Raw genomic sequence first — 23,749 nt, forward strand, 5'->3', positions numbered from 1 at the left:
GTATTTCCCATTGATTCCTATGGGCTTCAAGGCCCATAGGAATCAATAGGAAATACCGATTCGGTATATACCGAATCGGTAAATACCGAATCATACCGATTCGGTAATTCTAAAATACGAATTACCTACATCTGCCCCCTTCCTATTTACCTACTCTTAAATACCGAATCGGTATGATTCGGTATTTAAGAGTAGGTAAATAGGAATTACCTACATCTGGCCCTTTGTGTGTAAAACAAAATCATCAAACTCGTACATTAGGATGGCGGGGGCGGGGGTAGGGGGTATTACAGCTGGGGTCGAGGTACAGGTGGATAGAGAAGGAGCGAGGTATTGATAGACAAGTAAAATAGGCAGTCGTTAAACAGAGCCAAGGTTCACTTTCCAGAGGGGCTCCTTGGTGGGCGGGCGCCCTGTGCCTTTGCCCGCTCTCCCCAGCCTTAAAACGCAGGCCTGGACCCAGAAGTGGCAGCACTCTGCTGGCCACATGCGCTGCACCTCGTGTTGACTTTCGGTGCCCGCTTGAGTGATGCCCTCTCAGCAGTGGGTGCCAGGCCAACAGTGCCAGGTTATGGCGTTTAGACACCGCAGGGTCCCCCCTCCCCCACACTAGTGTACACAGTGTGTGTGTGTGTGAGGGTCTCACCGTGGGGGGGGGGGTTATTTGCTGTTGGGCGCGGAGTGTGTAGTGGGGAATCTCCGACCTAATCAAGGCAAACCAGGCTGGTGACCACACCCACACTGTGCCATCCGTCAGATACCGCACCACACTGAAATCTGCGGTGCACTACCTCATCCCACCACCACTCAAGGCCATTACTCAGATACCGCACAACACTGAACTGTGCGGTTCCCTACCACATCGCACCGCCACTCGAGGCCATCACTCAGATACCTCACAACACTGAACCATGTGGTGCCCTACCACATCACGCCGCCACTCGAGGCCATCAATCAGATACCGCACCACACAGAACTATGTTTCCATTCTACAACTTTAATGCTTTTTTCAAAGTTTCGGGTGTCTGAAAGAAGGAGCCACACTTATCTAAAACATAAGAAAACGCTATTTGGAAGGTAAATTGTGACCGACAAAATGTTTCACTTGTGTGTGTGGCTCTGTGTGTGTGTGGCTCTGTGTGTGTGTGTGTGTGTGTGGCTCTGTGTGTGTGCCTCTGTGTGTGTGTGTGTGGGGCACTGTGTGTGTGTGGCTCTGTGTGTGTGTGTGTGTGTGTGTTTGTGTGGCTCTGTGTGTGCGTGGCTCTGTGTGTGTGTGGCTCTGTGTGTGTGTGACTCTGTGTGTGTGTGGCTCTGTGTGTGTGTGTCTGTGTGTGGCTCTGTGTGTGTGTGGCTATGTGTGTGTGTGTGTGGCTATGTGTGTGTGTGTGTGCGGGGCTCTTGTGTGTGTGTGTGGCTCTGTGTGTGTTCTTAGCTCTGTGTGTGTGTGGCTGTGTGTGGCTGTGTGTGTGTGGTTCTGTGTGTGTGTGGCTCTGTGTGTGTGTGTGGCTCTGTGTGTGTGGCTCTGTGTGTGTGTGTGTGGCTCTGTGTGTGCGTGTGTGGGTGCAAATGCAATAAGTCTGTCACGGTGCCTCTGGTGACGTTGGTGAACGAGGCAGGGAACTTAACTATTGTTCCTTTTCGCCCCATCCTCAGGATCCCTACGGCCCCTTTAATGCTGCATGGATGTCCCGAGCGGAGGTGGAGTCCACTTGCCTGACGTCATGTGATTCCGACCAATCAATGCCGGAAGGGGCGGATAAGGAAGCCCAGCCGAAACCGCAAAGCGCGAAAGCCGGAGAAGCAGATGAGAAGTCAGGACGAGAAGCAGACGGGAAACTAGGACGAGAAGCAGACGAGAGTCCAGGAAGAGAAGCAGACGAGGGGACCAGGAGTACGCCCGGAGGCCACCGACACCGCGAGCCGCCCTGCCGCACTTCTGGGGAAGTGTGGCTGGACAAGGTACGGGCCGTTTAAAGGGGATTTTTAACTCACAGGGAGGGAAAGGATAGGGGAGGTCTGAGGGAGGTCCCGGCACGGTACACTTCTGCTTACACTCGCACCGTTTGGATAGCGCACAAACAAAACACCATATGTGTTTGGTGTAGGGCCTTGGTGACTCCTCACTTCCCCTTTTCCCTCTAATTCCGTCGCATAAACCTGGGACGTGCCAGTAATCCTCGGATTGTTTTCTCTCTTTTTTTTCATGATCTGATGCCCGGAACCAAGTCGCAAGTCTAAACAGGACCAACACCACTCAAGTCCGGAAGAACGGGAAGACCCCGAAGTTTATTTTGTTGTTTTGTGTACTTTTGCCCAAAGACTTGATTTGACAGTCCTGGTTGCTTTGTGCAATAAATGCCTATCCCGCCAAAAACGCCTGACTGCTGACCCATTCTTGCTCCTTTAAACCAGCCCTCACCAACCCCCCTCCTCACAGTCTCGTATTTGCGACAGATTAAGCTATTGACATTGTAAATGACAATGCCATTTATTTATCTGTTTTCAAAACCAACACATAAATAAAAATGTTGTCATTTACAATGCCAAGAGCTCTAACTTTTGCAAAGGCGAGACAGTTGCATTGTAAATGCTTGTTTAATAAAGCAGTTCTTTTTTTTGTAAATGCAGCCCATTTTCCTTAAAGGAAAACGGGATGCATTTAAAAAGGAAAAAATAAACTTTTCAGTTTCAATTTTTTAAGGGCAGGCAGTGGTCTCTAAGACCACTGCTTGCACTTAAAAATAGTTCCTTGCATACTCACAAAGGGCAAGGGGTCCCCTGGGGACCCCTTTCCATTTGCGAGTGGTTTACCACCTACTTGAAGTAGGTGGTAAACTGTGAGTGTTTTGCGTCTGCAAATGTGGTCGCAAAACATTAGTACATCGCATGGTGACTCGCTATTAGTAATGAACGCCCCTTCCTAATAGCGAGAGTTGCAAATTATATTTTGCGAGTTATTTTAAAAATCGGTAAACTTTTTACAATTGCATTTTTTAAAAACATAATTTACATTTTAAATGTTTGTGCAGGCAAAAATAACAAACTGCATATATTTTTTAAATGACTCTCTTAGTTGAAGATTTTACATTATTACATAGAAATATTTGTTTACTTTTTTCATGTTTGCACACAATATTGCAGCAGATATTTTGGTTACATCTTTAGTCATTTCTTAATATTATATTTTGTAGTAAATTATTTGGTAATAAATAGTTTCATACATACTTCAGGGTCTAGTCACAAAAGCTGTATTGGAGTATGTAAAGTTGCATTACTTAATGTACTGAAAAATGCAATCACAAACCATTGGTTGGAGATCTCTGCCGCCACACCAAACTTTTCTGAATGGAGATCTCTGCATGTGTGGGATCTTTGAACATGTAGGCATATGAAGTAATAGTAAATGTTGAAGGGACAAGTAGGTTGGTTGGAAAAAGGGGATTATCTACTATTAAATGAGTGAGACACATGGAAATGTAAGGGGAGGTTTAGAGAGGCACTTGTAAATAATAAAATACACCCACTAAGAAATGAAAAGATTACTAATCACAAAATACTCTTCTAATTCTACTATAATAGTGCTACAACTGACATATCAGGGTTGAATTTACTCCAGGCAAGGCTTAAAATAAGTCATGCATCTCAAATTGCCAATCACTGGCCATGCAAGACCCTCTAATAGAAATAAATGAGCCAAATAATAATATTAACAATACAGATGGAAAAATATGAAAAAAGGGAAAATATGTTTATGTCATTAGAAATGTTTATTTGTTATATGTTTGTAAATGTCATATTTTTTAATACAATAATTTTTCATATTGTTTAACTCAACTGCCTTAAAAAATATTGCAACAGGGCTCGCATTATACGTAACACACCTTCAAGGGATAGGGAGTTCACAATCAGGACTCCACAACACATCCACAGACATAATTCATTACAACTGAAGCCTGTCAATCTCAAATTCGTCTTTATTTGGTCATAAACAATCATAAAAAAAACATATAACAATACAAGATAGTTAAAATTCCTTAAAATTTATAATAGCTTTTTTTAAAAGGATTCTTAATAAGAAAATACAAAACATCTAATATAAGATCCTATCAAAATAGTACACACCTAAATAAAATCCTTTTCTATTAAAACCAAGATATTCATAAAAGAGATCATATCCATAATACACAAGTTATGGCTAGACACTTCATTCTTATAAGCAGAAAGATTAAAAAGGCTAATAGCACAGTGCGCTCAGCTGAATCATGTTACAGTACCATGCAAACTATTCCTTCTAAGGGCCCACGTCCAACTCCAAAATTTAGCTATAGCGATAACTATGACTTCACTAGTATCCTATTTTAAGATACGCACAGCCGTTTGACACGATCCTGTTCCTAGTAAAACACAAACCGGCTTAAGCCATTTATGGCGAGGGCCCTTATATGCAGGGCACACAAACAGAACGTGCAGTAAGGTCTCTTCCTCGCATGGGCAAAAATGACATTTTGTATCTTGAACAATCCCCCACTTTTTGGTAAATGATTTTAGGGGAAGAGTGCCCACTCTAAATTGATGATAGAGTTTCCTGTCACCAGGGCTCGTGATGGTATCCCAGTAGGCTTCCAGCCTGATTTTGTGGTCCAAGAAGAGACCTGTTAGGGAAACACCATTCATCATGGAAAGAGACTTCTGGCAGACCATGTCCCTATGTAAGGCTTTAAAATCTGTTTATGAGGGGAAAGAGTTCCCTTCTGGGTCCTCCCACAAGTGGATGAGGCCCGTATCCAATAGAGTAGCCTTAATCATTTGTAACCATTTGATTTTATTAGATTAGTCAGCTTCTCTAATAAACTTAACTGCTTGCGCATAGGGAGCCAACTCAGGGGTAGTACAGAGTCTACGCCAGTAGGCAAGAGGTCTAAAGCCTGCGGCCTCCTCAAAGGAAATACAGCCCAGATCTAAAAGTAAGGGTCTGAGCTGTGTTGATTGAGGAAGGCCGGTCAATGCCCTTCGAAACCTGCTCTGAGCTTGGATTATTGGAGCTAAATTTTCGAAGCCCCAGAGCTCCGCTCCATAAATTATTGAAGCTCTAACCTTCCCTTGATAAATAGTTAGGGCCGGAGCAATTGGTTTGGTTTGGGAGAGGAGGTGTTCTTTTAAAAGGGCCCCTACTAGCCTTAAAACCAACAGATCCATCTGTGGCTTCCAGTTCATCCTTTTGTCCATTGTAACGCCCAGATATGTAAAGGAGTCAGTTTGCTCCAGGGACGCGTTATTCATTTCCATTCTGGCTTTCACGTTTTTATGTTTATGTAAGACCATGAACTTCGTCTTGTCAACATTGACTACAAGATCATGGTCATTTCAAAAAAGACTAAATCTGTTGAGGGCTCTTTGCAGACCAACTTGTGTTTTAGACAAAATTAGAGTGTCATCTGCAAACATTAAAAGAGGAACCCTCGCTCCAGCAAGAGTGAGGGCGTCTGTAGGATAATCAGCGTAATAGGAGATAACATTATTTATGAACAACGAGAAGAGGGTATGGGCGAGAACACACCCCTGCCGAACTCCCTATTTCACAGGGAACCGTTCTGTTAGCTCACCCTGCTGACCCCATCGGACTTGGGCATAAGTAGATTCATGCAGTTTTATAATGAATGACAGGATCTCAGCGGGCATCCCTAAATACTTAAGACTATTCTACAACTTGATGCGGGTCACTAGATCGAATGCAGATTTAAGATCTATAAATTCTGCAAAAAGGGTCCCCCTGCTAAGATTACTGTATACCAATATATCAACATGAATCTAAAGACTTGATCGATAGTGCTAACATGGGATCAAAATCCTCCTTCGTAGGTGGATATGATTTCATTATCATCAATCCACCTATTTACCCTGCTTAGCACTAATCTAGCCACCAGCTTTTGCATTGTATCTATGAGGCTTATGGGCTGATAATTTGATGGGCTGGCACAATCCCCTTTTTTATAAATGGGGATAATTTCAGCACCATGCCAGGACTTCGGAATGGGAGCACTTCTGACCGAATCATTCACAAAGATAAGAATATATTTTAGCCAATTCTCCCGGTCAGATTTAAATATATCCGCCGGGATACAATTCGGGCCAGGGGCCCTACCTTTAGTTACCCCTTCAAGAGCATGCTCAATGTCCACTACAGTAAATGTTAGAGCTCACTCCAGGACTACACATTGGTGCCGCCCAGTACTAGAAGCAGGGGAAGAAAATTGGGCCTGGTAGTGTGCAACCCAGGCTTCAGGGGGGACATTGTTAACTGGTACCGGGCCAGTATTATCACTGCTCCACTTAAATAGTTGCCAGAATCGGCACCAGTTTTTCACATTACTCGCCTCTAACAGGTCCCTCCATCTATTTTCATCGAAGGCCTTTTTCGCCCGTTGTTGGGTTGTCTTGTAATCAGAACACAGTTTCCTTACTTCCTGCGTTTGGCCTTCCCTTATGGCTTTAGACAAATCCCTAAAGGCTGCCCTACATGCCCCGTCATACCACTTTGCTGAATTATAAATAGGAAGCTTGTTAGTTCTTTTTTTGGGATTAATAAAAAATAATCTCAACTTAGCAAACAATGCCCCATGAGCTGTTGTAAGGGTCGGAAGGGACGCCTCGTTAAGGTCAAGTTGAGAGAGGGCAGCAAGAGTATCTGAGAGTGATGTCTTAATCTGGTCATGATGCCCTCATCCTCAGAAAGCTGTACCCATTTTAACCTATGGCAATCATTCAACATAATTACGTCTTCTGTTACAATGTCCGTAGTACCCCTCGGAGTTGGGCGACACTCTACCTCTAATACCAATGTCAAGGGATCATGATCAATCTCCGATCTTTTCAGGACCTCCATATCCCTTACCCTCTGCCAGAATTCTAAATTAATGAGGATGTAATCGATCCTACTGGCTCTTAATCAGTTAGAGTAAGTGGGTTGCCTTTACTGTCTGATTTAGATCATCCATTGACAGCCCGTAGCCCCCTCTCCAGTGCTAGACTTTTAGTTGAAGGACAGCTTCAGTCCATTTCTTAATGGGGGTGAGCATCAGAGACAGAACACGCCAAATAGCATCCTCATCGCTAGTGAGACTCCCATCTTCTAAGCCAAGAGGCTCAAACGTACAGTTAAAATCCCCCGCAATAATCCAATTACATGGCCTTTTTAATGTTTTAATAAATGTGTCCAGGCTGGAGATGGTCGGTGAAGCCTTTCCACCCGCCAGCCCTCTAGCGTAGACATTTATCAATATAAACTCGGAATCATGCTCGGGGGATTATTTTAATGGCCTGAATATCTGGATTATCAACCCCAGTAATTTATACCCGGTAACCCGCCTGTTGTCGTACCCAAGTAATTAATCCACCTGAGGGTCTCCCTTTATTGCTTGCTATTTCTAGTTTACTGAATGTCAAATATCCTGGCCGGAAAATCGTACCCAAAGACCAGGTCTCCTGAAAGGCAACAACATCATATGACTCCATGAAGTTAGACCAATCAGAGGAGCTGGGCTTCGATAGCAGCCCAGTAATGCTCCAAGATGGAACCTCAACATATTGGGATTAGATCCTTCACCTTGTTCTAGCAATGACAAATCCACAGGACACTGTGACCCGCTACTTATTACTGGCTGAAGGGTTAAATCTATCACATGAGAAGTTATGATTTGACTAGTCATGCACCTCAAATTACCAATCACTGGCCCTGCAAGACCCTTTCATAGAAATCAATGAGCCAAATAATAATATTAACAATACAGATGCAAAAATATGCAAAAAAAGGGAAAATATATTTATGTCATTACAAATGTTTATTTGTTATATGTTTGTAAAAGTAATTTTTGTATACAATAATTTTTCATATTTTTTTTAAATCAACTCTCTTAAAAAATATTGCAACAGTGCTCGCATTATACGTAACACACCTGCAAGGGACAGGGAGTTCACAATCAGGACTCCACCACACATCCACAGATATAATTAATTACAACTGAAACCTATCACATACAAAGTATCTACATAAGAAATAAAGTCACACATCCAAAAACGTTTTTGATGTACTTTGTTGGTGAACATCTTTGTAGTTTACCTCTCATTTAAAAGGACCAATTGTTTGAGGAGAATAGTGAGGGTTTAGAGGCACAGCATGTTCAAGAAAGCAGTCATTGACAGATACCTCTTCTTACCAGGCCTGATTGCAGACTATGGGATCGATTAGGATCGCGGATGTAAACGTGTTCCGTCCGCCGAGGAAGGTGGCAAGATACTCCGGACCGGTCCGCGGATAAACCACTATAGCGATTAGGATAATATATGAACGAAACACCGATCGCGGCGGACGGAGCACACCAAACTCCGTCTGCGGCGGTTGGAGTACACCTGAGACCGCCGCAAGCGGACGGAACCGAAGAAACACCGGCCGCCGCGTACGCACATGACCGCAAGAACATCCACATCTCCCGCTATACCTGCGTAGTGTCCGTGTCCGCGATTAGGATAACTCCGCAAGTACCCCGGTAGGCACCGCGATTCACGTCCGCTGCGGTTTCAATGCAACGAGAAACCGTGCTTCACAGCGGAAGGCCAACACGAACAACATCCCTACCGTCAAACCAATGCCAAAGAGTGCGACGGAAGTTAATACCAAACACAGGAAACTGAACTACCACCCACCTGAAACATCAAAACCAATCACAAGACACAATGACCCACCCCCAAGTACCACATAATGCACACCAGTCAACACACCCACCTAGCACCTGACTGCCAATAACCATTGAGACAGGACCAAGACACAGACTATAAAATATCTCCCACCCACTCCCGAAATCCTCTGCATCACAGCATAGCTGCTAGCAAGAGACACAAGAGAACATACAGCACACACCGATAGAATACACATAACCACCACCCAAACACACCCACAACACAAAGACCCACCACACCATTCCTACACACCACACACCTGCACCTCCCAACTCACTCAAACCCACAACCCGAGCATCACACACCATGGCACCAAAAAAGAACCCCAAATTCACAGACACAGAGTTAAAGGTAATGGTGGATGAAATCATCCGTGTCGAACCCCACTTTTCGGGGCCCTAGTGCAGCAGACCAGCGTAGCCAGGAAAAATCACATGTGGGACAGGATAGTCACTAGGGTGAATGCGTCTGGGACCGTGCCGAGGACCAAGCAGGAGATTCAGAGACGGTGGCATGACCTCAAAACCCGTGTTAAAGCAATCCGTGACAAAAACCATCTCCGGGCACATCACACTGGCGGTGGAACACCCCCGGAGCTCTTACCCTACACCGACTGGGAAGTGCTGAGCATCCTGCACCCAGAGACCCTTGAAGGAATTGAGGAAGGAGAAGAGGCTGGTAAGTACAAACCAAGCACCTAGAGCACAACGACATGGTGTGCCTCACACAACTCAGAAGACACATCTCCCAGACCCCAACCCATGCATGCAGTCCACATACTCACCAACGTCTAAACCACTCCAACAGGCCCCCATGTCCATAGGGATGGCAGTGGTGGTGGGTGGGGTGTGTGAGAGGTCACTAGTACAACTCCCAACAGGCTCCCATGTCCATAGGGAGGGTGGTGGTGGTGGGTGGGGTGTGTGAGAGGACAGCACTACAACTCCCAACAGGCCCCCATGTCCATAGGGATGGCGGTGGTGGTGGGTGGGGTGTGAGAGGACGGCACTACAACTCCCAACAGGCCCCCATGTCCATAGGGATGGCGGTGGTGGTGGGTGGGGTGTGTGAGAGGTCACTAGTACAACTCCCAACAGGCCCCCATGCCCATAGGGAGGGCGGTGGTGGTGGGTGGGGTGTGTAAGAGGACAGCACTACAACTCCCAACAGGCCCCCATGTCCATAGGGATGGCGGTGGTGGTGTGTGGGGTGTGTGAGAGGTCACTAGTACAACTCCCAACGGGCCCCCATGTCCATAGGGATGGCGGTGGTGGTGTGTGGGGTGTGTGAGAGGTCACTATTACAACTCCCAACAGGCCCCCATGTCCATAGGGAGGGCGGTGGTGGTGGGTGGGGTGTGTGAGAGGTCACTAGTACAACTCCCAACAGGCCCCCATGTCCATAGGGAGGGTGGTGGTGGTGGGTGGGGTGTGTGAGAGGACGGCACTACAACTCCCAACAGGCCCCCATGTCCATAGGGAGGGCAGTGGTGGTGTGTGGGGTGTGTGAGAGGTCACTAGTACAACTCCCAACAGGCCCCCATGTCCATAGGGATGGCGGTGGTGGTGGGTGGGGTGTGTGAGAGGTCACTAGTACAACTCCCAACAGGCCCCCATGTCCATAGGGATGGCGGTGGTGGTGGGTGGGGTGTGTGAGAGGTCACTAGTACAACTCCCAACAGGCCCCCATGTCCATAGGGAGGGCGGTGGTGGTGGGTGGGGTGTGTGAGAGGACGGCACTACAACTCCCAACAGGCCCCCATGTCCATAGGGATGGCGGTGGTGGTGGGTGGGGTGTGTGAGAGGACGGCACTACAACTCCCAACAGGCCCCCATGTCCATAGGGATGGCGGTGGTGGTGTGTGGGGTGTGTGAGAGGTCACTAGTACAACTCCCAACAGGCCCCCATGTCCATAGGGAGGGCGGTGGTGGTGTGTGGGGTGTGTGAGAGGTCATTAGTACAACTCCCAACAGGCCCCCATGTCCATAGGGAGGGTGGTGGTGGTGGGTGGGGTGTGTGAGAGGACGGCACTACAACTCCCAACAGGCCCCCATGTCCATAGGGAGGGCGGTGGTGGTGGGTGGGGTGAGTGCGAGTGGACACTGAAAAGTCATCAATATGAAAATAACACGTAATGCCCACAGTACTTATCTTCACAATTTTGTTTGACAGGTGATCGTAATCTCACAGGTGGAACCACCATCCGGCCTCCAGACTCGCCTCACTCAGGACTCTCTGGGGACGATTCCACATCCAGCTCCGGTGCGGAGGATGGTGCGGGCACAAGCAGGCAGCCAGGGCCATCTGGCTCCCAGGTGATTCCAGCACCGACTACTACGGCCTCTGCTATTACCACCACACCGGCCACTGTGACCTGCACAGCCACCACCACCACCACCACCACCACCACCACCTCCACCACCACCAGTACCACCACTCCTGCCCCTGCACCTGCCACCCTGCCTAACCCACCGCACGACGCCGGGCCTGCGCCATCCCAGCCACGCAGGGAGAGTGTGCGGCAAACCAGAGCGGCGAGGCCACATCAGGCAGGCAGGAGCACAACGCTACGACGTGCAAAGGAAGGACACCCACCCAATCCAGTGGCACAGTCATTGGAAGCCCTAGCCAGGGTCCAGGCAAACTACAAACGTGGGCAGGCACAGGCAGATCGTGCCCACCAGGACTCAGTGGAGAACACCAACATGTTGCGGGCCATTGAGAGCCGGCTTTGCCAAATTGTAGACATCATGTCCCAGAACACAACCATGTGGAGGGGATGGATAGCCCGCAACACCACCACCACCACCCCCACCCCCCCTCAACCAACGCCACGGGCAGCAACACCACCGCCACCGCCTCCTGTGCCCCTGGCGACGGATGTGGAACCAGAGCAGCCTGCGCCTCCAGCTGACTCCGTCCCGCCTCAAAGACGGAGGGGCCGTCCGAGGCTGGAAGTGGGCGAGAGCAGTGTGGATGCTCCTTCCACACGCTCCAAGAAGGGCCGTCCATGACTGAGACACTGCCAGAGCCTGCCATTCACCCAGCAAACTATCCTGTCCCACCTAGCCAATCATTGGCACAGGTCTGCTGGACTAGGCAGACACCACCCAATGTGGTGTCAGCACGGACATTTCATCTGCCATTACCTTTAACTCACACTCCACCACCCCTTCACTCATTTGTAAATATGCACCAACACCAATGCACAATCTGTAAATAAATACCACTTACTCACTCAATGATGTGTTGCCTCCATGTTTATTCACATGATTGCATCAGAAACAGACGTTACCAGGTTCAGGGATCCAAGTCGTACATAATCATGCCGCAGCGGGAGTGACCTAGGGAAAAACAGAAACCGCAAAGACACGTCAGGAAACAGAATCACACTCATCACAACACACTGCAGTGCAACATTCCACAAATCACATTCATCACAAAATGATTGGATGAGAGGACACACATCATGGAGACTTGCATGTCCAAATAAATAAACACACACACATGCATACATCACATAGCAGAACACACAGATGATGCACACCACAATGACACAACAGCAGCAAACATACACAGGGCATACACAACCAGCACAAGAGGTGCACACTCACATTCAAGGGAAGTAGCAATCAATGAGCTGGCGCCTCTGGTCCACACCTTCCTCCTCACCACTATCCTCATCAGTCGACATGGGTGGGTTAGGAGGGCGAGGAACTTGCTGTTCATCAGGGTCCAAGAGCAGTTCAATGTTATTGCGCACAGCCAGCTTGTGGAGCATGCAGCAGGCAATCACGATCCTGCATACTTTGCCTGGTGAGTAAGGCAGGGCCCCTCCGGTCTTATCCAGGCACCGAAACCTAGACTTCAGCAGGCCAAAAGTACGTTCTACCACTCGACGTGTCCTTCCATGGGCATCATTGTATCGCATTTCTCCCGCTGTAGTTGGATTGCGTATGGGACTCAGCAGCCAAGGCCTGTTTGGGTAAGCCGAGTCGCCTATGTTGGGGGAAGAGAGAGACAGAAACATCACAACCAGAATTGGTGGGCACGCCATGCCACACAGATATCACTCCTGTCACCACAGCATACTCACCAACAAGCCACGCTTGTGCCGGACGCAGATTTGCCATCAGTTGGGGGACAACGCTGCCCCACATGATGTGGGCGTCATGTGTAGAGCCTGGAAATCTTGCACACACATGGGATATTATGTTGTCGGCCTGGCACACCACCTGCACGTTGAGGGAATGGAAGTGCTTCCGATTCCTATACACCTGCTCACGTGCCCGTGGTGGAATGATAGCGATATGCGTGCCATCAATGGAACCCACAACGTGTGGTATCCGACCCAGTGCATAGAAGTCTGCTTTGACCGCTGCCAACTCTGCCGCCTGTGGGAAATTAATGTAGTCATCCTTGTACAGCATCATGGCTCTCAGAACATCCCGAAGTACCATGCTGAACATGGACTGTGACATCCCCCCGGCATGTCCAACTGTGTACTGAAAGGTGCCTGTAGCAAAAAAGTGGAGTGCCGCCATCACCTTTGCTGTGGGTGTAATGGAACCTGGATAGGTTCTTCGCGGCTGCAGGTGAGGAGACAATTGGTCTACAAGCTCCATCAATCGACGTCGATCCAGCCGGAATTTCCTGATCACCTCCTCCTCAACCATATCCTCCAGCACAGTGTATGGGCGATGGACATTTGGAGCCCTCCTGTGTGGGAGTAGATGGAACGGAAGTCAATTCACATACAACGCATGTCTGTGCAACTCACTCACATGTCAATGAACTCTACCAACAAGTAAAATGTAGTGTATAATTGTCATATGTGTGACATCTCTGATTGTCACTACAACATGGATTGCCGTAGCAACAATGTGCAGCCACTAGCAACATGAGGTGTCTCAACATGTGCAATGCTACTTAGTCTCAGGTCAACATTACTGCCAACAAGACATGTGACATGACCCAAATGTGTAGGTGCCACATCACATACACACATGCAAGTGCATGCACACAAACGAAAAGATACACACACACCATTTCATCATGCACCAATGGCAACACCAATAATGGTGGGCATACGTACATCACATGCATGGTGACACAATAGGCAACACACATGCACTGAACACATGTGTACCCCCACCATAGTCATTAGCTCACATATACCACACACTGACAACTGAATCAGAATGTGCCGATACATCCGGGATGTACTGTGTAGATGTGAAGTACTAGAAACGTGTGTAGGGAAATACCCGACGTCGACATGCACATGTGATGCACATTGTTTGCACACCGATGGGCATAGTATGGACACACATGGGATAGAGCATGACATGTGAAGTCACGCAATCACGCACACAACCGTCATCACGCAGCTGCAGACAATAGAACACGGTGCATCGTCAGAAAAGATACAATCATTGGCGCCGCCATGGCGGTGCACTGCTTCCGCTGTTTACGAATCGGCATACGCGGCCCGCGTTCCCTCTTCCCATTGGCTGCATGTGCACGGTCCGTCACGGTCACACACCGGCAACCGCATGTGCTAGCTTCCGGGATGGATGCTTCTCATGCTACAATGTTCAATCACTGGCGCCAACATGGCGGGGCACGTATTCGGCGGGGGAGGTGCAGGCCAACACATCATTTAGCTGATGTCAATGGACATGGCAGGTCATGACCCCCCTTACAGTCACATTGCATCATCCACCGTACACCGGCCGGCCCAGCCCGGCCCAGGACCACCGTGCCGGCCATGTCAACCACTGCCGTGCCAGGCCCCGTCCACTACCGCCGTGCTAGGCCCCGTCCATTACCGCCGTGCCAGGCCCCGTCCACTACCGCCGTGCCAGGCCCCGTCCACTACCGCCGTGCCAGGGCCAGCCCAGGACCGCCGTGCTGGCCATGTCAACCACTGCCGTGCCAGGCCCCGTCCACTACCGCCGTGCCAGGCCCCGTCCACTACCGCCGTGCCAGGGCCGGCCCAGGACCGCCGTGCCGGCCATGTCAACCACCGCTGTGCTAGGCCTCGTCCACTACCGCCGTGCCAGGGCCGGCCCAGGACCGCTGTGCCGGCCATGTCAACCACCGCCGTGCCAGGCCCCGTCCACTACTGCCGTGCCAGGCCCCGTCCACTACCGCCGTGCCAGGGCCAGCCCAGGACCGCCGTGCCGGCCATGTCAACCACCGCTGTGCTAGGCCCCGTCTACTACCGCCGTGCCAGGGCTGGCACAGCGGTAGTGGACGGGGCCTGGCACGGCAGTGGTTGACATGGCCGGCACGGCGGTCCTGGGCCGGCCCTGGCACGGCGGTAGTGGACAGGGCCTGGCACGGCAGTGGTTGACATGGCCGGCACGGCGGTCCTGGGCCGGCCCTGGCACGGCGGTAGTGGACGGGGCATGGCACGGTGGTGGTTGACATGGCCGGCACGGCGTTCCTGGGCCGGGCTGGGCCGGCCGGTATACGGTGGATGAGGCAATGTCACTGTAAGGGGGGTCATGACCTGCCATGTCCATTGACATCAGCTAAAGGATGTGTTGGCCTGCACCTCCCCCGCCGAATACGTGCCCCGCCATGTTGGCGCCAGTGATTGAACATTGTAGCATGAGAAGCATCCGTCCCGGAAGCTTTCACATGCGGGTGCCGGTGTGTGACCGTGACGGTCTGTGCACGTGCAGCCAATGGGAAGTGTGAACAAGGCCTGCGTATGCCCAATCGAATGTAGCGTATGCTGTGCACCGCAACACCAGGGCCAGTCATTGGCCCATTTCCAAACACGCATCCAGGGCTGACCAATGGCTGGCGCCGTATGCCACTGACATGGCCTCAGGGCCCTATATATGTGTGATGTGCAAAAGCACACATTCAACGATGACCACCGACTGCTGCCTGTGACCATCACCTCCACCTGCTGCTGCGGAGCTGACCACCGACTGCTGCCTGTGACCATCACCTCCACCTGCTGCTGCGGAGCTGCCCACCGACTGCTGCCTGTGACCATCACCTCCACCTGCTGCTGCGGAGCTGACCACCGACTGCTGCTCTAGTGCCATACTCCGTGAACTTGCCATGTCGAGAGTCAAAGAGATCCGGTCTCATCCCTTCACCGCCGCGTAGCTGGATGTCCTCGTGGACGGTGTGCTCCGCAACTTCGGACGGCTGTACGGCACACCCGGACAGGTGGTAAGTGCAGTGGGGGACATGTTGGTGTGCATGAGGTGGTCCGTTACACCTGGCCTCTGAAATCTTGGCGGTGTGCTGTGGGCCCAATACATTAGTCGAAATGTGCATGGCTGCTGAGAGATACGTGTTGCCTCTATCTGTGTGACTGGCCAACTGTCCACTGACTTGCACCCTTTTGTCTCCCATCATGGTAGGTCAAGCTGCACCTTCGCAAGGACGTGTGGAGGAGCATTGCACGTGATGTACGGGCAGTGGGGGTGTCCAATAGACGACATACACACTGCCACAAACGCTGGGACGACATTTCCAGGCTGAGCAAGAATGTAGCGGAAGTGACACTAGGGATGATTCCAAGAACGCCACGTCTGGCCCGACGCTCAATGACCCCTCTCATGCACCGTATCATTGCTGTGACGCATCCTGACCTGTCCGAGCGGCTGCGTGTGGATCAACAGCAAAGTAGCGGTAAGCATACTGTCAGTGTATGTTGCTTGTGAGTGCAATGCATGTATTGTTGCCCAGACACATTAGTGACTTCCGTGTAGCCTATGTCTCGTTGCAATGGCATGTTGGTGACATTGGCGGAGTCAAATGTCACATCCAGGTCCGGCATGTTGACACGCCATTCGCTAAGCAGTTGAGTGTTGATGCACATGCTGTAGTGGTCCGTCACCCCATGGCAAGACTGGTGTGCAGATGTACGTGCTCATGCCCTGTCCGCATGCTGTACATGTTGCACGGCCAACACCACTTATTTCATGTGAGGATGACTGGTAGGGGTGGCCCGTGTGCAGGTTGGGGGATCGATGTACTTTGTCAGCAATGGCATTAGGGATTCCGTTGCAGTACTGTAAGTGAGTGTGCCCATGACTTACACCAATTTTATGTGCATTTCAGCTTTGGCAGAGGGCACTCAGCCACAGATGGAGGAGATGATTGGAGGCAATGCATCCGGATCAGACGTCGCGCACACGCAGACTGACACAGAAGAGGCCAGCGCCGGAGAGGGGGACAGGACCGTCCCTGAGGACTCGCATGTGGAGACTACATCGTCCTCATCTTCCGACAGTGTTGGTGAGCCAGCACTGTTGTCACAGACTGGGAGTGGGCAATCAATACCTTCGGTCGGGACACAGCACACAGGGCCCACCCTGCCGCCACCTGCACCATGTACTGTTCGTGCATGCAGGAGTAGGGGGAGCAGAGTGGCGTTCGGTGTCGGCACCGCTGCCCCAGCCTCAGTGAGCCAAAATGCTCTTTGTGCTGAGGCTGTTGATCTGCTGCGACAGCTGTGTGTGGGGCAGACCAATATGATAAATGCTTTCCAAGACCATGATAGGAAGTTGGGGCAGGTGGTGGCATTCAAGGAAGGGATGCATGGCGATCTTGCTGGTCTACACAGGACAGTTCAGTCATTGGCTACCAGTGTATCGTCTGCCATTGTACAGTCACATGGACTGGGTGCTACTTCTGTACCCCCATCTACAACCCTGGATGTCTCAGGGGGGAGTGAATATTCTGACCAGGACTCAAATACAGGTTATTGCACTAGAAGCAGCGTCAGCCAGCACGTCAAGGCACGGAGGGCTCAGACACCATCCCCTAGGTCAGCAAAATCTGTTCACAAAGACAACGTCAGATACACTGGAGTACACACACGGGATCCACAAGAGGGGTTGGGTGAAATGCCTTCACATGCTACACAGGCATCCCACACAAAAGGTACTCCCAAGGCAAGGGTTACTCCCAGTTCCATGGACACTACCTTGGACAAGGACAGTCAGAAGATGAAGGCACCTCATGAGAGCAGGGACACTCCCAGGGACAGGGACACTAGTAAGGCAGGAGGCACTCCCAAGGGCAGGGACACTAGGAAGGAAGGAGCCAGTCCCAAGGGCAGGGACACTAGGAAGGAATGAGCCACTACCAAGGGCAGGGACACTAGGAAGGAAGGAGCCAGTCCCAAGGGCAGGGACACTAGGAAGGAAGGAGCCAGTCCCAAGGGCAGGGACACTAGTAAGGAAGGAGCCAGTCCCAAGGGCAGGGACACTAGGAAGGAAGGAGCCACTCCCAAGGGCAGGGACACTAGGAAGGAAGGAGCCAGTCCCAAGGGCAGGGACACTAGGAAGGAAGGAGCCAGTCCCAAGGGCAGGGACACTAGGAAGGAAGGAGCCACTACCGAGGGCAGGGACACTAGGAAGGAAGGAGCCACTACCAAGGGCAGGGACAAGGACAGTCAAAAGACAAAGGCACCTAAGAAGAGCACGGACACTCCCAAGGGCAGGGGCACACACAGGGAGAAGGTGTGTTCTGGGGATAGGTACACCACAGACGACAAGTCTGCTGCCAGGAACAGGGCACCATCCAGGGAACAGGGAAGGTCCACAGACAACATTCCTCCTACGGAAATGGAACATCCAAGGGACAAGGCCTCTCCCATGGACAGTGGCGCTATCAAAGACAGGCATACATCACCCCTTGATGCACTGAGGCTGCTGTTGTTGAGGGAACGGAATACAGATGTCTCCGCGGTGGAGTCACCCCCTACCTCCACTCCCATCAGGGCCCGTCAGGAGCAGAGGAAGGTGGACCCTGTAGTAGCATCCCCCATGACACATGTTGCAGAGGCCATAAGGCAGCCACACAGCAAACGACAAGCAGGCTCCAGCACGTCCCCAGAGAGCATTCCCCCGGCAACAGATGCACCACCCATGGTGGGTGATATTTCTTTTCAGTCCGACCCACTTGCCAGTCCTGTCCTGTCCAGGGTGCAGTCACATATCCCCAAGAAACGTAGACACACACCATTGACACATGCCCACCCCGATGTCAGTCAAGTGCAACTATCCCCTGCTCCCAGAGCCACCCTGCCTCCTGGCCCATACAGCCCTGTGGCTCATCATTTCAGTGGTCCCAGTGGCGCAGCTGCAGTTGGCTCGCATGTGTCAGATAGTGGCACTGTGTCTGTTTGCTGTCAAGCATCATGTAGTAGCACTGTATCAGTTGTGCCCTCTCCTGTTTCTGGTGCTGGCAGTGTGTCTGGGTCTATGGCCCATGTGTCAGTCACTCGAGCTGTGGCTGTGTGTCACACTCCTGTTTGTGGTGCTGGCAGTGTATCTGGGTCTGTGGCCCATGTGTCAGTCACTCGGGCTGTGGCTGTGTCTCACACTCCTGTTTGTGGTGCTGGCAGTGTATCTGGGTCTGTGGCCCATGTGTCAGTCACTCGGGCTGTGGCTGTGTCTCACACTCCTGTATCAGGTGCTGGCAGTGTGTCTGGGTCTGTGGCTCACGTGTCAGTCACTACATCTGTGGCTGTGTGTCACAATCCTGTTTGTGGTGCTGGCAGTGTGTCTGGGTCCGTGGCGCATGTGTCAGTCACTCGAGCCGTGGCTGTGTCTCACACTCCAGTTTCTGGTGCTGCCAGTCTGTCCGATGCAGGTACTTCACGCAATCCACCTGATAGTGTGATGTGAGGTGCTGTTCACTTCACTCACATGTCATTGGACATGGTGTGTACATTGCCCATTGTAAACAGTCTTCCACTGCTGTGGTCCTTGGGACGGGTTCATTGTGATTCGTACTTGTGCTGCCTCTGATGTACCTGCTTTGGTGTCCACAATGCCCTGTTGCAGGTCTGATAATGCTGTCTGCCCTCTCATGTGCTGCCACTGATGTACATGCTCTGGTGTCCACAATGCCGTTGCTGGTCTGATAATGCTGTCTGCCCTCTCATGTGCTGCCTCTGATGTACCTGCTCTGGTGTCCACAATGCCCTGTTGCTGTTCTGACAATGCTGTCTGCCCTCTCATGTGCTGCCTCTGATGTACCTGCTCTGGTGTCCACAATGCCCTGTTGCTGTTCTGATAATGCTGTCTGCCCTCTCGTGTGCTGCCTCTGATGTACATGCTCTGGTGTCCACAATGCCCTGTTGCTGTTCTGATACTGTATTTTGCCCTCTCGTGTGCTGCCTCTGATGTACCTGTGCCTTGTCATGGACTGTTGATGCACGTAGCCCCTCTCATGTGCTGCCTCTGATGGACCTTTTCAGTGCCTCTAACCAGTGTGGCTCACTGGTTAGAGGCGGCAGACCCGAGAGCAGAGGACGGCCCGGGACCAGGGTTTGATTCCCGGCGCCGCAGGTTTCTGGACCAGGGTCAGCGGACTCGATAATTCTCTCGCCTCGGTGCCCACTCTGATCAGCGATCACACTCGGCAACTCTGGGCATTAGCTTGCCTCATCCTCACTAACGGCCCCACCAGACCGCCGGGGATGCCTGGTTTCACCCTGGAGATACCCATTAAGGGACCATCTCTCAGGGAAGCCAGGAAGGGTTTCGCAGCGGTCGAAGCGCCTTGGGACCCTCCGGGTAAGTAGTGCGCTATATAAATGCCTATACATTTACATACATTTACATTACATTTGGTGGACTTAGCCCCTCTCATGTGCTGCCTCTGATGTACCTGCTCTGGTGTCCACAATGCCCTGTTGCTGGTCTGATAATGCTGTCTGCCCTCTCATGTGCTGCCTCTGATGTACCTGCTCTGGTGTCCACAATGCCCTGTTGCTGGTCTGATAATGCATTGTGCCCTCTCATGTGCTGCCTCTGATGTACCTGTGCCTTGCCATGGACTGTTGATGCTCTTAGCCCCTCTCATGTGCTGCCTATGATGGACCTTTTCAGTGCAATGGACTGTTGGTGGACTTAGCCCCTCTCATGTGCTGCCTCTGATGTACCTGCTCTGGTGTCCACGATGCCCTGTTGCTGGTCTGATAATGCTGTCTGCCCTCTCATGTGCTGCCTCTGATGTACCTGCTCTGGTGTCCACAATGCCCTGTTGCTGTTCTGATACTGCATTGTGCCCTCTCATGTGCTGCCTCTGCTGTACCTGTGCCTTGCCATGGACTGTTGATGCACGTAGCCCCTCTCATGTGCTGCCTCTGATGGACCTTTTCAGTGCAATGGACTGTTGGTGGACTTAGCCCCTCTCATGTGCTGCCTCTGATGTACCTGCTCTGGTGTCCACAATGCCCTGTTGCTGGTCTGATAATGCTGTCTGCCCTCTCATGTGCTGCCTCTAATGTACCTGCTCTGGTGTCCACAATGCCCTGTTGCTGGTCTGATAATGCATTGTGCCCTCTCATGTGCTGCCTCTGATGTACCTGTGCCTTGCCATGGACTGTTGATTCACTTAGCCCCTCTCATGTGCTGCCTCTGATGGACCTTTTCAGTGCAATGGACAGTTGATGCACGTAGCCCCTCTCATGTGCTGCCTCTGATGGACCTTTTCAGTGCAATGGACTGTTGGTGCACTTAGCCCCTCTCATGTGCTGCCTCTGATGTACCTGCTCTGGTGTCCACAATGCCCTGTTGCTGTTCTGATACTGCATTGTGCCCTCTCATGTGCTGCCTCTGCTGTACCTGTGCCTTGCCATGGACTGTTGATGCACGTAGCCCCTCTCATGTGCTGCCTCTGATGGACCTTTTCAGTGCAATGGACTGTTGGTGGACTTAGCCCCTCTCATGTGCTGCCTCTGATGTACCTGCTCTGGTGTCCACAATGCCCTGTTGCTGGTCTGATAATGCTGTCTGCCCTCTCATGTGCTGCCTCTGATGTACCTGCTCTGGTGTCCACAATGCCCTGTTGCTGGTCTGATACTGCATTGTGCCCTCTCATGTGCTGCCTCTGATGTACCTGTGCCTTGCCATGGACTGTTGATGCACTTAGCCCCTCTCATGTGCTGCCTCTGATGGACCTTTTCAGTGCAATGGACAGTTGATGCACGTAGCCCCTCTCATGTGCTGCCTCTGATGGACCTTTTCAGTGCAATGGACTGTTGGTGCACTTAGCCCCTCTCATGTGCTGCCTATGATGTACCTGCTCTGGTGTCCACAGTGCCCTGTTGCTGTTCTGATACTGCATTGTGCCCTCTCATGTGCTGCCTCTGATGTACCTGCTCTGGTGTCCACAATGCCCTGTTGCTGTTCTGATACTGCATTGTGCCCTCTCATGTGCTGCCTCTGATGTACCTGCTCTGGTGTCCACAATGCCCTGTTGCTGTTCTGATACTGCTGTATGCCCTCTCATGTGCTGCCTCTGATGTACCTGCTCTGGTGCCCACAATGCCCTGTTGCTGGTCTGATAATGCTGTCTGCCCTCTCATGTGCTGCCTCTGATGTACGTGCTCTGGTGTCCACAATGCCCTGTTGCTGGTCTGATAATGCTGTCTGCCCTCTCATGTGCTGCCTCTGATGTACCTGCTCTGGTGTCCACAATGCCCTGTTGCTGGTCTGATAATGCATTGTGCCCTCTCATGTGCTGCCTCTGATGTACCTGCTCTGGTGTCCACAATGCCCATACTCAAGCCTACACTGTGATGTTACCCCGATTATGTGTAAATAAACTAGTCAATCATGTGTCGTGGTTTGTCGGAGTCATTCCTGCGTGTGTGATGCAGGTGTGTATTTGTATTTGCTTCAAGTCAGTGGGTTCAGATACATGACACGTCCCCTTCCCTACGTCACGACCCTTGCAGGTGCTCCCCTCCATACGAATCAGTGGGTTCAGATACATGTCACTCCCCCCTCCCTACGTCACGACCCTTGCAGGTACTCCTCTCCAGACAGCGAATGGTTTGTAGCCTACCTGCGTCGTCCTCGATAGTGGGCCAAGACTGGGACGTGGTGGATCGCGAAGAGTATCGGGTAAGCGTGTAGAGCTGGGTCCATGTCGGCGAGCGGCTCGTGGTGGGTATGTTCGCTGTGGGGCATCCGCAGTGTTCAGGCAGGTTGTTTTTCCGCAGCGCATTTATGTGTATTTTCCGCCATCTTGATTTGGAGGACGGTCCTAGACGTCAGTCCGTACGGCGGAGTCTCTGGATTGGTTACGTCCGCCGCGTGGTCGGGTGTAGTTGGGCGACGGAGCGTGATCTTCCGCCGCGGACGGATTTTGGCCCATCTTTCCTATCCTGATCTGGCGGACGGAGTGTCCGCGACGGGCGGACGCAGAATAGGCATGTTCCGCATACTCCGGGGCTGCGGAGGCACTTCCGTCCGCCATCCTAATGAGCCCCCATGAGCAGAAGCTCGATTCGCCTACAGGCCTTTCCTTGGCTATACTTGCCCTTATCAAAATATTATCTACACTGCATTCCCTGACTACTGGGCCTTTCCAGATGGCCAGTGGAGACACTGTGGGCATTTCAGAGTTAAGCCACTCTTGATGCTTCTAACAGGTACTGAGATGCATTGCCAGCATAGTGCGCCAGTTTTGTGCCATGCTGTAGTCACTGGTGGAAAAGCAATCCGTGGCAAGTGATTTCTGTACCATTGCTTACTTCTAAATTATCATAAATTGCACGCAGGGGGTCAATCATCTACTTTACCACATGGAATACCATTTCCACAACAAACACTGCTGTTATTCAATGTTCCAACTGTCCATGATGCCAAGGGCAGCTTTACTGATGTGTATGCTGACTTTCCTGGAAGCCCACATGACAACTACATTTTCTGACAGTCACATCTTGTACATCATGTATCGTGTTGTTTATAGGGATACTGGAGACATGTGGCTAATTGGTAAGTTATGAAAACTCATATTAGGGCTGCAGGTAGATCCGGGAAATGGCTTCTGAAACATAGTCTATCACTAACTGAGTACTATGGGTGTGTGAAATGTGCATAATTTGCTTTTGCGTATTTGCGCACATTGTCTGACATTATGTGAATTACACCAGCATAATTTACATTTTCCCCACGCCTATTCACTACATCACAAAAAGCACACACAGCCATAATAGTAACAGCATGTATGTGTA

This window comes from Lissotriton vulgaris, chromosome 11 (assembly GCF_964263255.1).
Source record: "Lissotriton vulgaris chromosome 11, aLisVul1.2, whole genome shotgun sequence".
Taxonomy (NCBI): Eukaryota; Metazoa; Chordata; class Amphibia; order Caudata; family Salamandridae; genus Lissotriton; species Lissotriton vulgaris.